This window comes from Hylobates moloch, unplaced genomic scaffold (genome assembly GCF_009828535.3).
Source record: "Hylobates moloch isolate HMO894 unplaced genomic scaffold, HMol_V3 SCAFFOLD_9, whole genome shotgun sequence".
Taxonomy (NCBI): domain Eukaryota; kingdom Metazoa; phylum Chordata; class Mammalia; order Primates; family Hylobatidae; genus Hylobates; species Hylobates moloch.
This window is the reverse complement of record NW_026652284.1, coordinates 51,329,096-51,346,048: the sequence shown is the minus strand read 5'-3', so window position 1 is coordinate 51,346,048 and position 16,953 is coordinate 51,329,096. Positions and strand designations below refer to the sequence as shown.

The window sequence follows — 16,953 nt, the reverse complement described above, 5'->3', positions numbered from 1 at the left end:
TATAAGTCTTGAAATTGGGCACTGATTCTTCCCATATTATTCTTCTTTTTCAAAATTATAGCTATTCTCATTCCTTTGCCTCTTCATATATCTTTTGGAATAGTCTTGTTTATATCTACAAAAACTTTTACTGAGATTATGATAGAAATTTTGTTAAACCTGTTTATCAGTTTTGGGGAGAATTGGCATCTTTCCTATTTGAGTCTTCCAATCCATCAACACCATATATTTCTCTGTTTATTTAAATTATCTCTTATTTCATCAGCATTGTGTAATTTCTGCCTTACAAGTCCTGTGTATGATTTGTTACATTTGTACTGTTTCTTTTTTTTTGATCAATTTTAATGGTATTGAATTTTTACTTTCCATTGAAAGGCCATGTTTCCATGTGTTTATTGCTGGTACATAGAAATACAATTGGTTTCTTTATATTTATTTTGTATCCATGACCTTGCTGAGCTCACTTATTAGTTCTAGGAGTTTTTTCTCTTCAGGTTCTTTGTGGTTTTATATGTAGATCATGTGTCATCTGCAAATAGGGGCCGGTTCATGAGTTTCTTCTCTGATCTGTGGCCCTTTGTTTCCTTTTCTTGCCTTTTTGCAATGGCTCGATAGAACTTCCAGCACTATGTTGAATAAGAATGTTAGAGTAGACATCTTTACTTTGTTCTCAACCTTAGGGAGAAAACATTCAGTCATTCACTTGTAATATTAAGTATAATGTTAGCCTCAGGGTGTTTGTAGATGTTCTTTATCAAGTAGAGGAAGTTTCTCTCTATTCTTAATTTTTTGAGAGTTTGTAAAAATCATGAATGAATACTGAATTTCGTTAACTGCTTTTTCTGCATTGTTCGGTACAATCATGTGATTTTTCTCAGGGCCATAGCTCGGGGTAGAGCATCTGACTTGACTACACAATCATGTGATTTTTCTTTTTTAGTCTGCATTATAGTGGATTGCAATGATTGCTTTTCAAATACTGAGACAGCATTGCATCTTTGAAATAAAACCCTATTGGTACTGAGTGTAATTCTTTTTACATATTGTAGGATTCTATTTGTTAATATTTTGCTAAAGATTTTTATACTATATTCATGAGGGACACCAGGCTTTGTTGCTTTTGTTGTACTGTGTTTTTCTAGTTCCGAACTGGGACATGTTCATTCCTCTTCTATTTTCTGAAATGATTCTGTATAGTTGGCGTCTATTCTTTTTTAAATGTTTGGTAGAATTCTCCAGTGACACCACCTGGATCTGCAGATTTCCTTTCTGGGAGATTGTTAATTATGAATTCAATTGTCTTAATAGTTTTAGGGTCAACACAATGATCTTTGAAATAATTATTTAGTATTGTAGTAGTTTGAGTTTTTCAAGGAATTGCTTCATATCATCTAATTTGTCAGATTTATGTGTATAGAATTGTTTATTGTATTCCCTTATTATCCTTTTTTTTGAACAGGTTAAATTCAGTTTTATTTGCTCTCTCTCATTTTACAATAACCTCCCTCATAAACATCTTCTACAAACAGAGCATATATCCTGGGTGTGTAATACAAAGTTGTAAGTTAATTCTTTTTTCCACACAAGTTGTAAAGTGTCGGTGTATCATATGAGAGTTCCCCTAATAGGGAACCAGATTTAAAACAAAACAATCATTTTAAATTTACCAAGTAGAGAATTTTTTCAGTAATCATTCATCTCTACATTCACATTCTATGTATTTTCTTGTGGTAAACAAACTGATTCAAATGATTTAAGTTATCCCACCGTTTAATAAGAAAAGCCTCTACAATAATTTGAAACCACGGTGTTCTCTTAATTTTACAAGTAGCTGCTGTTTTCAGAAGTTCTTCTAGTTCTTCCTTTGAGATAGCTTTTAATCTCATTGGGATCTAGACTCAAAGTGACATTCTTCCTCACAAATAAAATGTAATCAATTTCATGTTCACCCCAGATACCATCAGACTGAGCTTCATAGTGAATTCATGTTAAATAATTAATTTCTTCTGGAGGAACTGCTTCCATGGGGATTCCTAACTCAGCTTTCAGATGCTTCTGCACTGCTTGCCTTACTTCAAAATCATCACTTTCCTCAAGCTTGCCTGAATAACCTAATGGATGACAACAACAAGTATTGGTAAAGCAACCCGGAAAGGAAATCTTAGCATTTGAGCTTTCCCCTAGCAGGAGCTTATTTTCGGTGTTGAATAAGAAGACACTGAAAGTCCAATGCAATAATCCTCTTTCAGTGTTCTCATTCAGGTGACAACTCTTCTTGGTCTCAGCCCCAATTTTATTGTCATTTTCATCAATAAGGTTACACGTGTCTGCCAAGAGCTGAACCTGTTGCTCATAGAGATGGCTGGTATTTATTTCAAGCATTGTTACAAAGTGTCAGATTTGTCCTAGAACACTGAGCAGCCTCCAGCTTGAACACCAGGCAGCCCAGGTGTGTGCCTTTTTGGATTCTGTCCTCTGCATACATCGGCCTCTTACCCTTTGGATGTCTGCGAGGAGAGTGATATCTCCAGTTTCCTTCCCGATATTGATGTTTTGGGTTTTCTCCCTTAATCGTTTGTCAATTTTGCTAGAGGTTTGCCAAGTTTATTGATCTTTTCAAAGTACTAAATTTTAAAAAACCTGACATTCTTTCTTATTTTTCTTTTTTCAGTATCATTGATTCCTGCTCTTACTGTAATATATTTCCTTCCTTCTGCTTGCTTTAGTTAATTTTGTTCTTTTTCTAGGTTCTTGGGGTGGGAAATTAAATTATTAATTTGAAACTTTCCTCTTTTCTAATGTATACACTTAGTGGTATACATTTCCCTTCCAGCATGACTTTAGCTGTTTCCCACAAATTTTAATATGCTGTATTTTCATTTTCACTGACTTCAGTGTATTTTTTTGTTTCTCTTGAGACGTCCTCTTTGATCCATGGATTTTCAGAGGTGTTTCAGAGAGTTTTTAGTTTCCATATGTTTGGATATTTTCTCATTTTTGATTTCTGGTTTGTTTCTATGTGGTCAGAGAATGACTTCAATTCGTTTAAATTTTGTTGAGATTTTTAAAAATGACACAGAATGTGGTCTATCTTGCTGTATTTTCTCTGGATCTCTGAAAAAAAAGAGTACATTCTGCTTGTTAGGGGAAGTATTCCATAAATGTTGATTAGAAGCTGTAGTGTTGTTGATTTATTCTGTATCTTTGCTGATCTTCTGCCTAGTTGTCCTAAAAATTGTTGAAGGACAGACATTGAAGTCTTCAACTATAATTATGGATTAGTTAATTTCTTTCAGTTCTGTCAGTTTTTGCTTCACATATTTTGTGGCTTTGTTGTTTGGCGCATACACATTTAGGATTACTATGCCTTCTGATGGATTGACTTTTTATTATTATGTAATGTCCCTCTCAGTCTCTGGAATTTTTTCTTTTTCTTTTTACTCTTCAGCCTGCTTTATCAGATATTAATGTAGCCACTCCTCCATTCCTTTGATTAATATTTGCATAATATATGTTCTTCCATCTTTTTACCTTCCACCTGGCTATAGCATTACGTTTGAAATGAGTTCCTTATAAACAACATATAGTTAGGATATGTTTAGACTATTGTGGTTAGTGTATTTATAAGTTAGGAGTTAAGTATGTTTTATATTTCGGTTTCTGTTTGTTCTCTGTTTTTCTTTCTTAGAAGGAACTTAGAAAGAACTTAGAAGACTTAAGAGAAGGAAAGTCTGTTGTGTTTACCCATATTCTCACTTACTGTGTTTTTTCCTCCTTCCTGATGTACCAAGATTTCTTCTTTTATTCTTTCCTTTCTGTTGAGAGAACTTGTAGCCATTCTTTTAGGGTAGTCCTGTTGGTAACAAATCCTCTTGGTTTTCCTTCATTTGAGGATCTTTTGAATTTCCTTTTATTCCTCAAGGATATTTTCACTGGATGTAGATTTTTAGTCTAACAATCCTCTTCTTTCAGCACTTGAATCATTGTGCCATTCCTCTGGCCTCCATGGCTACCAATGAGAAATCTTTCACTTCAATTGTTTTCCCCTTATAAATGAGGTATTGTTTTTCTTTGGATTTTGAATTTTTTGAGAAATTTGCTTTGCTTTGTCTTAGTTTTTGGAAGTTTAATTATGATGTTTTAAATTATGACTTGATTCCTTTGGGTTTCTTCTATTTTGGATTCACTTTGCTTCTTTAATCTGAAGGCTTGTCTTTTGTTAAATTTACAAAGTTTTCAGCCATCATTCCTTTGGGCACTTTTCAGGCGTGTCCACTTTCTCCTCTCCTTCTGAGACTCTGTTGACACAAATGTTAGAGGTTCTGTTGCAGTCCCACAGGTTTCTGAGAATCTGATTTCTATTTCTTTCAGTCTGGTTTCTAGGTTATTCAGATTGGGTACATTCTACTATTTTGTCCTCCTCTTCACTGATTCTTTCCTCTGTCCCTTCCATTCTGCTGTTGAGACTATCCATTGAGTTTTTTATTTTGGTTATATTTTTCAGTTCTAAAATTTTTATTTAGTTTTCTCTTCTATTTCTTATGAGGACTTTCTGTTTCTTTGCTAAGACCATGTTTTCATTGGTTTCAAGCATGTTTGTATCTGCTGATCAAAGTATTTTTATCTTGGCTGCTTAAAAATTTTTGTCAGATAATTCTAACATCTGTGTCATCTCAGTGTAGGCATGCAGTGATTTTCTTTCATCATTCAATTTAAGATCTTCCTTTTCCTTGTTATAATGTGTGATTTTAGATAGAAACCCAAACACTTAAGTATTATGTCATGAGACTCAAGATCTTATTTAAACCTTTGATTTTAGTGAGCTTCCTCTGACACTGCTGGGGATGGGGGTGGGGTGCTGCCTCATTACCTCGAGGTTGGATAGAAGCCTAGGTTTTCCATTCAGTCTCCATTGACAATGGTGGTGTCTCCTCACTGCTCTAGGTGGGGGTGTTGGGAGTTCCATCGATATGTCCCTGGTTATGAAGAAGAGGACCATTCCTCAGGAGGCCTCCCCTGATACCCTGGCAGGGATGGCCTCATTGCAGTGGGCTACAGTGACATTCCTGACTCTCCTCTAGGCCTCTCTGACACCACCACAGCTGGCAGAGGGAGGGGCACTTCATTGGTGCTGAGTGGGAGTGCAAGTCCAGCCTCCTCATGTGGTGTCCACTGACACCACCCTGGTGGGGTAGGGGGCGGAGTGGAGGGGCACCCCCTAGCCCAGAGAGAGTGGGAATCTAGGCTCCCAACCTGGCCTTTGTTGACATGGTATGAGAGTGGGATCATCGTTATTTCCATGGTGTTTGGCTGGGGCAGGGAGGTTATCTTGTGAAAGTTTTCTGTCCTGATAGGCTACCTCTTTCCTGGTCCCTTGCCTAGGGAGGATCAGCTTTTGTTAGGGCTTTTTAATGCCTCTTCCTGTTGGCGCTTCCTGGTTGCCAGCTTCTTCAGCTTCAAGTCTGGGATATATGAGACAAAAAGAAAACACAGGAAATCCATATCATGTTCCTCAGGTCTCTAGCCAGCCTGGCTTCTTCTCTGCACCATTCAGTGTTTTACACGTAATGTCCAGCGTTCTTAGTTGTACTTGGTGGGAGGAGAGAGGAAGAACACACCTACTTCATCTTCCCAGAAGTCCTGTCTCAGCTTTCAAATGTTTGCCAAGTAGCATAAACAGCAAGTGGAAAGCAGAAAGTCTGAGACTTTGTATGCAAATTCATAATCATGATCCAATAATGTCCACTTCCAGAGAGGACTTTGCATTCCTTTCTGGTTGCTTACAGTGCTGTGGGTGTTAATGTTCCCTTGAAGTAGGAATCACTTACTTTCGACTAGCTTATTTTATATTGGGTTATTCTAGGACACTTGCATTGAATTACCTAAGAACGGCCACGGCAGACAAGTGTAAATTTGCTTAGCAGCAATTACTTAAAAGTGAACCTAAATGCTGCTGCAAACAGTGGCTAAGTTTCTGGAGTGGGGAGCTCAGATCATCCAGTCTCTTAGGGAAGGGTAGCGTATGAGTGTTGAACACAGAGACTTCATAGCTCACATCATTAAGCAGTGATAGATTTAAGTGACTGTTCCTGGACAAGACACATTAGTAGCTTTCCTGTGGCACTTCATAATGAGCAGTTAATTTTAGCCTGCTCAAAGGAGGAAGGCGTCCCTGCTGGCTTACCAGCTCGGTTTTCAGGGAATCACTATAGTGACAAATACTGTTATAAAATATACAGAGGAAAGTGATTAATAAGTGCCCACTGATGATTAAGTGTTGCCAGATTTCCTGTGAAATGGAGAAGTGGTGTGAAGATCAGGCCACCTATTGGCATCTCTTGTAATGAGTGATTAATGTGCCTTTGAACCCAACTTTTCCATTTGTGTGTTGTTTCTAACCAGGGATAGAAATGGAAACTATTTATCTTTGGATCCAAACCCTAGACACATTTAGGAGTTCAGAATTCATAAAAGTGAAGACTAAGAGTGGATTAAAGTGACTTTGGAAATGTAGATTATTTTACAAGTTATTGATGCACCTGACCCAGAACAAAATACTCTGGTTCAAATTACAGCTGCTCCTACACAGCAGTTGATTCCCATCACCGTCACCACCGCATGTCACAAACCAAAAATCTTATGCTTGGCACATGAATATTCCAAATGCCCCAGTCCAAGCTAGCCCTACTCATTTGTGACATGGAATTTAGTTTTCTAAATGTAACTTACTCTGGTATTCCAGGGCCAGGCCCAGTGTAAGTGCTCAACAAATGTTTAATGAACGAATGGGCTATGGGAGACATGCAGACTCCATGGCCCCAAAGCAAAAGGAAGGTTGGAGTCAATTTCAATTTGGCCCATAAAATTGGGTTGACCTTCCGATGAGTAAAGACATTTATTTAAGTTCAGGGTTCTGGGTGTACTTTTCTCATAAGACTTGAGCTTTAGAAACAACCATGAATTAGTATGGACACTATGGCTTGGACTTCAAGGAACACAATACTGTTAACAATGTTCCCCCCGCCTCCCCAGCACACACACACACGCACACACACACACACACAAACACACGTTTCCCTCTCAACTTCTAGATATGTTTTGTTGTTTGTGGTGGCACATTACAGTGCTTTATGTAACACTTTGGCATTTCCTTGTGTCACAGCGTCTTACAGTTTAGTTGAGTTGTCTACATAGAGACAAGTGTCCCCCTTGTTCATGACAGTTACAGTTGGGTTCTATTGCATTCAAGAGAGTCACTCAACCTCAGTGGTTTTACCAGACTTGTTGTGAACAGTGTCATAGAATATACCTGGCTGCAAAAGAGCCTGAGAGGGGTTTTTTTTTTGTAATAGGAATGTTGCTGCCCCAGACAAAATTGGGTTATGTTGATTAAAAAAAGAAGGTAAAAAGAGAATGTCTATTTAGTTGACAATCTGTATTTTCTGACACACTACTGAAGTGTGTATTTATATCCACTCATTTACCTTGGGCTGGAGAGCCTCCAAGCATGAATTTTTTAATGCTCGTTAGCTTGAAAACACAATCACACACTTATGTTTTTTCTTTGGAGGGATGGCGTGGAAAATCTGTGAACTTGCTTTCTGGCCAAATGAGTCAACCAAAGATGGGAACATTAATTTGTTGGAACAGTTGTGTATCAACATCAAACTGAAGACAGAATTACAGTAATATATATTCTTAGAGAAATAGGGAATGCTAAGTTAAAGACAGTATTCCTGCTCACAGCAGCTAACAGCAAACCTACCTAGGAAGAGATGGCACATGTCAGTAAACTGCTCTGCTAGGGCAGGGACTCTGGAGTCTTTGTTGGCTACAGAATTCTGGGATTCTATGACCCCCTACTGTGGAAATGCATTTGAAAATAAGCCATCTCTAATCACTCACCTGGGGTGAGCTCAGGAGCTGGGGTTCCTATTGTTCACTAACTCTCTCTCCCCCACCAGTCCATTTTCAGCCACTGTATCTTCCATATGAAAGGAGATGGCACAAAAGACTTGCCACAGTTGAAACTCTTTATAATTAATGAATTGAAGACATTTGTTGAAGCTGCTTATTTTTAAAAATAATGTGACCTCTTCTTTATAACTATAAGGTGTGGGAAGACAAGGCCATTCTTGATTCTACAGATTTCAGGTTTGTACATTGGAAGGGAATCTGTCTTTTTAACTTGCTATGTTTGACAATAATAATGGCTCATATTTTTTGAGCGCTTAATATATGCCCATTGAAGGCTTTACATGTGATATCAGTTAGGGTTTGTTTGTCAGTTAGCAAATGACTATAGAACTTAATGCCTTTTATGAACGAAATGATTGTGCATCCTACCACCAAATTCACATGCTGAAGCCCTCCTTCCCAATGCAATGGTATTAGGAGGTGGGGCCTCTGGGAGGTGATTAGGTTTAAATGAGGTTATGAGGGTGAAGCCCCAACGACAGGATTAGTGCCCTTATAAGAAGAGGAAGAAAGTGCAGCCTCTATGCTGTGTGAGGACACAGTGAGAAGGCACCCACCTGCAAGCTAGGAAGTGCACCGTCACCAAGGACAGAACCTGCTGGCACCATGAACTTGGACTTCCCAGCCTTTGTAGCTATGGAAAATAACTGTGTGTTGACGAATCCACTCAGTCTACGGTATTTCGTAGAGTAGCCTGAGCTTGACTTAAACCAAGAACCATTTATTATTCCTCATGAATCTCTGGGCGGATATGGTTCCACTTGGCTGATCTTGGCTGGGCTTGTACTTTTATCTGTGGTCATCTGGAGGGTGGCATGGCTGAAGCTGGCTGGTCTCAGAGAGCTTCACTCAGATCTCTCGTCATTAACCATCGGATGGCAGGGGTCATAGGGCAACTGGGCCACTTGTCTCTCATCACCCAGCAGCCTGGCTTCATTGTGTTTACAGGGTGGCAATGGGGTCCCAAGAGGGGAGGTGAAAGAATGCATGGCCTCCTGCAGGATGCTACTTCCACCCAGTTCTATCAGCCAGAACATCACAGGGCCAGCTCAGACTCAAGGAAGAGACTCCGCCTCTCGATGGGAGGAGCTGCAGAACCACATTGCAAAGACGTGGATGACATAGGAAGGGATGGAGGTGTGGCCATTTTTAATCTCCCTCACATGTGTTAATGCTGTTAATCCAGCAGTCCTGTGAGGCCATATGATATACTCTTATACCCATTTTATACATGAGAAAACTGAGGCTTAGCAGGGCTAAGGAACACCATTCAGAACTAGGACTCAAGCATTTTTTCTCTAGAATCTGTTCTTTTACCTATTCCCTCACTTTGGACTAAATATCAAAACTAGACATCAAAGTCAATTCATGTTAATTTCACCACCATATAGATAAATTCCAGAAAGCAACAGCCATCTAAAAGGGTTTTGAGGAAGGTGCATAAACTGTGCATGGCTCACTTAGAGAAATGCAGTCAATGTAGGTTTATGACTGCACCTCTCTCCTTCCATGCCTTCTTAAGAGGCAGCACCAAACATTTCTGAACATCCTGAGTGTCCAAACAGCCACTATTTAAACTCTCAAGTGTCCTGGATCTGTCCCTGTGCCTGTCCCTAGAAAATATACTCCCAGATTTTCCCAGATGTTGGTGGTCTGATCATGGCAAAGGCCGTGGACAGATTCAAGCAGTTACTTCTGAATTGCAGCCAGGCTGAGACTCCCAGAGAGCAGAGCGGGCACTTTGAGGACAAGGCCACGGATGAGGGTGGCTGTGTTATAGGAAGTGAGTCAGTTGCCATCAGATGTGTCCAGTCATGGTTGCTGAGGCTCCTGGGTCCCTCCCTTGTTTTGCAAATATCGCCAACCCCAGGGTCTTGATACTTTGACAAATATGAGGACACAAAATCTGCTGATGTCTCCGGGAAAACAAGCAAAAAGATGAATCTGGCTTTCAAATGCCTGGGAGGCCAACAGATCTCAGCCAGGGCTGTGCAGCAGAGTGGAAGGATGTGTTTGCCCAGAATCCCAGCTCCACATTGGTCCTGGAGTGTTAAAGAAGAGGTGTTGAGTTCTCTCTCCCTAGACTTCTCCTCCCTGACTCCAGGCCTACATCCCAGGATGAGGATGGATTTATGATATCTAGAAGTGCTGAGGTGAGAGTGATGAGGCCTCAGCAGCGTGGAGAGCATTATTTGTGCTCTGCTGGAGAAGAAGTTAGAAGAGCAGCAGTCATGCACTGGTGCTCCCAGCTCTTGGCAGCCTGTCTGGGTTGAGCCATGTAAGCTGGCACATCCTGAAAAGAATAGGTTTTCTGTAGAATAAATAATCACTTCCTCAGAACAGTGACTAATGGAAAGCCCTAATCCTCCAGTACAAGTTTCTGCATCACCATGAGATTGAGAACTTCCTGGCCAGTGACCACAAGTTGCTGATGGGCAATAATGCCAAGACTGACTTTCTGCACTCAGTGGATGACAAAAACGCTGAGATTTCAAATGCATCTCCTGGAGAGCAGACAGGCAAATGTAGAGCCAGTAGGGAGCCTGAGCATCAAGATGGCTGTGAAGCCAAAGGCAAGCTCCCAGGTCAGAGGTGCCATGCACACATACCTGCTCTCAGCCTGAAGTAGCTTTGGAGTGAGTGACTTTTTTATTGACTCAAAAACAATCTCTTCCCAGTTGTGTGCTTTGAAAAACAAGTGGCCCGGAGGTGGAGCCAAGATGGCCGAATAGGAACAGCTCTGGTCTCCAGCTCCCAGCCCCAGCGACACAGAAGACGGGTGATTTCTGCATTTCTGCTTGAGGTACCGGTTTCATCTCACTAGGGAGTGCCTAACAGTGGGTGCAGGACAGTCGGTGAAGTGCACTGTGCGCGAGCCAAAGCAGGGCGAGGCATTGCCTCACTCGGGAAGCGCAAGGGGTCAGGGAGTTCCCTTTCCTAGTCAAAGAAAGGGGAAACAGATGGCACCTGGAATATCGGGTCAGTTCCATCCTAATACTGCGCTTTTCCAACGGGCCTGGAAAACAGCACACTAGGAGATTGTGTCCCGCACCTGGCTCAGAGGGTCCTATGCCCACGGAGTCTCGCTGATTGCTAGCACAGCAGTCTGAGATCAAGCTGCAAGGCGGCAGCGAGGCTGGGGGAGGGGCGCCCGCCATTGCCCAGGCTTGCTTAGGTAAACAAAGCAGCCAGGAAGCTCGAACTGGGTGGAGCCCACCACAGCTTAAGGAGGCCTACCTGCCTCTGTAGGCTCCACCTTTGGGGGCAGGGCACAGACAAACAAAAACTCAGCAAGAACCTCCACAGACTTAAATGTCCCTGTCTGACTGACAGCTTTGAAGAGAGTAGTGGTTCTCCCAGCACGCAGCTGGAGATCTGAGAACGGACAGACTGCCTCCTAAAGTGGGTCCCTCACCCCTAAGCAGCCTAACTGGGAGGCACCCCCCCAGTAGGGACAGACTGACACCTCATTCAACCGGGTACTCCTCTGAGACAAAATTTTCAGAGGAACTATCAGACAGCTGAATTTGTGGTCTCACGAAAATCCGCTGTTCTGCAGCCACCGCTGCTGACACCCAGCCAAACAGGGTCTGGAGTGGACCTCTAGTAAACTCCAACAGACCTGCAGCTGAGGGTCCTGTCTGGTAGAAGGAAAACTAACAAACAGAAAGGACATCCACACCAAAAACTCATCTGTACATCACCATCATCAAAGACAAAAAGTAGATAAAACCACAAAGATGGGGAAAAAACAGAGCAGAAAAACTGGAAACTCTAAAAAACAGAGCACCTCTCCTCCTCCAAAGGAACGCAGTTCCTCACCAGCAACGGAACAAAGCTGGATGGAGGATGACTTTGATGAGTTGAGAGAAGAAGGCTTCAGACGATCAAACTACTCTGAGCTACGAGAGGAAATTCAAAACAATAGCAAAGAAGTTAAAAACTTTGAAAAAATATTAGAAGAATGGATAACTAGAATAACCAATGGAGAGAAGGGCTTAAAGGAGCTGATGGAGCTGAAAGCCAAGCTTCGAGAACTACGCGAAGATTGCAGAAGCCTCAGTAGCAGATGCGATCAACTGGAAGAAAGGGTATCGCTGATGGAAGATGAAATGAATGAAATGAAGAGAGAAGGGAAGTTTAGAGAAAAAAGAATAAGAAGAAATGAACAAAGCCTCCAAGAAATTTGGGACTATGTGAAAAGACCAAACCTACGTCTGATTGGTGTACCTGAAAATGATGGGGAGAATGGAACCAAGTTGGAAAACACTCTGCAAGATATTATCCAGGAGAACTTCCCCAATCTAGCAAGGCAGACCAGCATTCAGATTCAAGAAATACAGAGAACGCCACAAAGATACTCCTCGAGAAGGGCAACTCCAAGACACATAATTGTCAGATTCACCAAAGTTGAAATGAAGGAAAAAATGTTAAGGGCAGCCAGAGAGAAAGGTCGGGTTACCCACAAAGGGAAGCCCATCAGACTAACAGCTGATCTCTCAGCAGAAACTCTACAAGCCAGAAGAGAGTGGGGGCCGATATTCAACATTCTTAAAGAAAAGAATTTTCAACCCAGAATTTGCTATCCCGCCAAACTAAGCTTCATAAGTGAAGGAGAAATAAAATACTTTACAGACAAGCAAACGCTGAGCGATTTTGTCACCACCAGGCCTGCCCTAAAAGAGCTCCTGAAGGAAGCACTAAACATGGAAAGGAACAACCGGTACCAGCCACTGCAAAAACATGCCAAATTGTAAAGACCATCAAGGCTAGGAAGAAACAATAGCAACTAACGAGCAAAATAACCAACTAACATCATAATGACAGGATCAGATTCACACATAACAATATTAACGTTAAATGTAAATGGGCTAAATGCTCCAATCAAAAGACACAGACTGGCAAACTGGATAAGGAGTCAGGACCCATCAGTGTGCTGTATTCAGGAAACCCATCTCACGTGCAGAGACACACATAGACTCAAAATAAAGGGATGGAGGAAGATCTATCAAGCAACTGGAAAACAAAAAAAGGCAGGGGTTGCAATCCTAGTCTCTGATAAAATAGACTTTAAACCAACAAAGATCAAAAGAGACAAAGAAGGCCATTACCTAATGGTAAAGGGATCAATTCAACAAGAAGAGCTAACTATCCTAAATATATATGCACCCAACACAGGAGCACCCAGATTCATAAAGCAAATCCTCAGTGACCTACAAAGGGACTTAAACTCCCACACAATAATAATGGGAGATTTTAACACCCCACTGTCAGCATTAGACAGATCAATGAGACAGAAAGTTAACAAGGATATCCAGGAATTGAACTCAGCTCTACATAAAGTGGACCTAATAGACATCTACAGAACTCTCCACCCCAAGTCAACAGAATATACATTTTTTTCAGCACCACACCACACCTATTCCAAAATTGACCACATAGTTGGAAGTAAAGCTCTCCTCAGCAAATGTAAAAGAACAGAAATTATAACAAACTGTCTCTCAGACCACAGTGCAATGAAACTAGAACTCAGGATTAAGAAACTCACTCAAAACCGCTCAACTACATGGAAACTGAACAACCTGCTCCTGAATGACTATTGGGTACATAATGAAATGAAGGCAGAAATAAAGATGTTCTTTGAAACCAACGAGAACAAAGACACGACATACCAGAATCTCTGGGACACATTCAAAGCAGTGTGTAGAGGAAAATTTATAGCACTAAATGCCCACAAGAGAAAGCAGGAAAGATCCAAAATTGACACCCTAACATCACAATTAAAAGAACTAGAAAAGCAAGAGCAAACACATTCAAAAGCTAGCAGAAGGCTAGAAATAACTAAAATCAGAGCAGAACTGAAGGAAATAGAGACACAAAAAACCCTTCAAAAAATTAATGAATCCAGGAGCTGGTTTTTGAAAAGATCAACAAAATTGATGGACCGCTAGCAAGACTAATAAAGAAGAAAAGAGAGAAGAATCATATAGATGCAATAAAAAACGAAAAAGGGGATATCACCACCGATCCCACAGAAATACAATCTACCATCAGAGAATACTACAAACACCTCTATGCAAATAAACTAGAAAATCTAGAAGAAATGGATAAATTCCTCGACAAATACACCCTCCCAAGACTAAATCAGGAAGAAGTTGAATCTCTGAATAGACCAATAACAGGTTCTGAAATTGTGGCAATAATCAATAGCTTACCAACCAAAAACAGTCCAGGACCTGATGGATTCACAGCTGAATTCTACCAGAGGTACAAGGAGGAACTGGTACCATTCCTTCTGAAACTATTCCAATCGATAGAAAAAGAGGGAATCCTCCCTAACACATTTTATGAAGCCAGCATCGTCCTGATACCAAAACCTGGCAGAGACATAACCAAAAAAGAGAATTTCAGACCAATATCCTTGATGAACATTGATGCAAAAATCCTCAATAAAATACTGGCAAACCAAATCCAGCAGCACATCAAAAAGCTTATCCACCATGATCAAGTGGGCTTCATCCCTGGGATGAAGGGCTGGTTCAACATACGCAAATCAATAAATGTAATCCAGCATATAAACAGAACCAAAGACAAAAACCGCATGATTATCTCAATAGATGCAGAAAAGGCCTTTGACAAAATTCAACAACACTTCATGCTAAAAACTCTCAATAAATTAGGTATTGATGGGACGTATCTCAAAATAATAAGAGCTATATACGACAAACCCACAGCCAATATCATACTGAATGGGCAAAAACTGGAAGCATTCCCTCTGAAAACTGGCACAAGACAGGGATGCCCTCTCTCACCGCTCCTATTCAACATAGTGCTGGAAGTACTGGCCAGAGCAATCAGGCAGGAGAAGGAAATAAAGGGTATTCAATTAGGAAAAGAGGAAGTCAAATTGTCCCTGTTTGCAGATGACATGATTGTATATCTAGAAAACCCCATTGTCTCAGCCCAAAATCTCCTTAAGCTGATTAGCAACTTCAGCAAAGTCTCAGGATACAAAATTAATGTACAAAAATCACAAGCATTCTTGTACACCAACAACAGACAAACAGAGAGCCAAATCATGAGTGAACTCCCATTCACAATTGCTTCAAAGAGAATAAAATACCTAGGAATCCAACTTACAAGGGATGTGAAGGACCTCTTCAAGGAGAGCTACAAACCACTGCTCAATGAAATAAAAGAGGATACAAACAAATGGAAGAACATTCCATGCTCATGGGTTGGAAGAATCAATATCGTGAAAATGGCCATACTGCCCAAGGTAATTTATAGATTCAATGCCATCCCCATCAAGCTACCAATGACTTTCTTCACAGAATTGGAAAAAACTACTTTAAAGTTCATATGGAACCAAAAAAGAGCCCGCATCGCCAAGTCAATCCTAAGCCAAAAGAACAAAGCTGGAGGCATCACGCTACCTGACTTTAAACTATACTACAAGGCTACAGTAACCAAAACAGCGTGGTACTGGTACCACAACAGAGACATAGATCAATGGAACAGAACAGAGCCCTCAGAAATGATGCCGCATAGCTACAACTATCTGATCTTTGACAAACCTGACAAAAACAAGAAATGGGGAAAGGATTCCCTATTTAATAAATGGTGCTGGGAAAACTGGCTAGCCATATGTAGAAAGCTGCAACTGGATCCCTTCCTTACACCTTATACAAAAATTAATTCAAGATGGATTAAAGACTTATATGTTAGACCTAAAACCATTAAAATCCTACAAGAAAACCTAGGCAATACCATTCAGGACATAGGCGTGGGCAAGGACTTCATGTCTAAAACACCAAAAGCAATGGCAACAAAAGCCAAAATCGACAAATGGGATCTCATTAAACTAAAGAGCTTCTGCACAGCAAAAGAAACTATCATCAGAGTGAACAGGCAACCTACAGAATGGGAGAAAATTTTTGCAACCTAGTCATCTGACAAAGGGCTAATATCCAGAATCTACAATGAACTCAAACAAATTTACAAGAAAAAAACAAACAACCCCATCAAAAAGTGGGCAGAGGACATGAACAGACACTTCTCAAAAGAAGACATTTATGCAGCCAAAAAACACATGAAGAAATGCTCATCATCACTGGCCATCAGAGAAATGCAAATCAAAACCACAGTGAGATACCATCTCACACCAGTTAGAATGGCCATCATTAAAAAATCAGGAAACAACAGGTGCTGGAGAGGATGTGGAGAAATAGGAACACTTTTACACTGTTGGTGGGACTGTAAACTAGTTCAACCATTGTGGAAGTCAGTGTGGCGATTCCTCAGGGATCTCGAACTAGAAATACCATTTGACCCAGCCATCCCATTACTGGGTATATACCCAAAGGACTATAAATCATGCTGCTATAAAGACACATGCACACGTATGTTTATTGCAGCACTATTCACAATAGCAAAGAGTTGGAACTAACCCAAATGTCCAACAACGATAGACTGCATTAAGAAAATGTGGCACATATACACCATGGAATACTATGCAGCCATAAAAAATGATGAGTTCGTGTCCTTTGTAGGGACATGGATGAAACTGGAAAACATAATTCTCAGTAAACTATCGCAAGGACAAAAAACCAAACACCACATGTTCTCACTCATAGGTGGGAATTGAACAATGAGAACTCATGGACACAGGAAGGGGAACATCACACTCCGGGGACTGTTGTGGGGGGGGGGGGGGGGGGGAGGGACAGCATTAGGAGATACACCTAATGCTAAATGACGAGTTAATGGGTGCAGGAAATCAACATGGCACATGGATACATATGTAACAAACCTGCACATTGTGCACATGTACCCTAAAACCCTAAAGTATAATAAAAAAAAAAAAAAAAAGAAAACCCAGGAAATTCACTACTGTGTTTTCCTTTGGGCCCCAAGTTTTCTTTTCTTTCTTTTTTTTTTTTTGAGACGGAGTCTGGCTCTGTCGCCCAGGCTGTG

General features: G+C 40.7%; 1 pseudogene; it reads right to left on the bottom strand.

Annotated features, from left to right (window-relative positions):
• Positions 1-1,706: 1,706 nt before the first annotated feature.
• On the bottom strand, positions 1,707-2,418 carry LOC116812646 (isopentenyl-diphosphate Delta-isomerase 1-like; annotated as a pseudogene).
• Between the last annotated feature and the right edge of the window lie 14,535 nt (positions 2,419-16,953).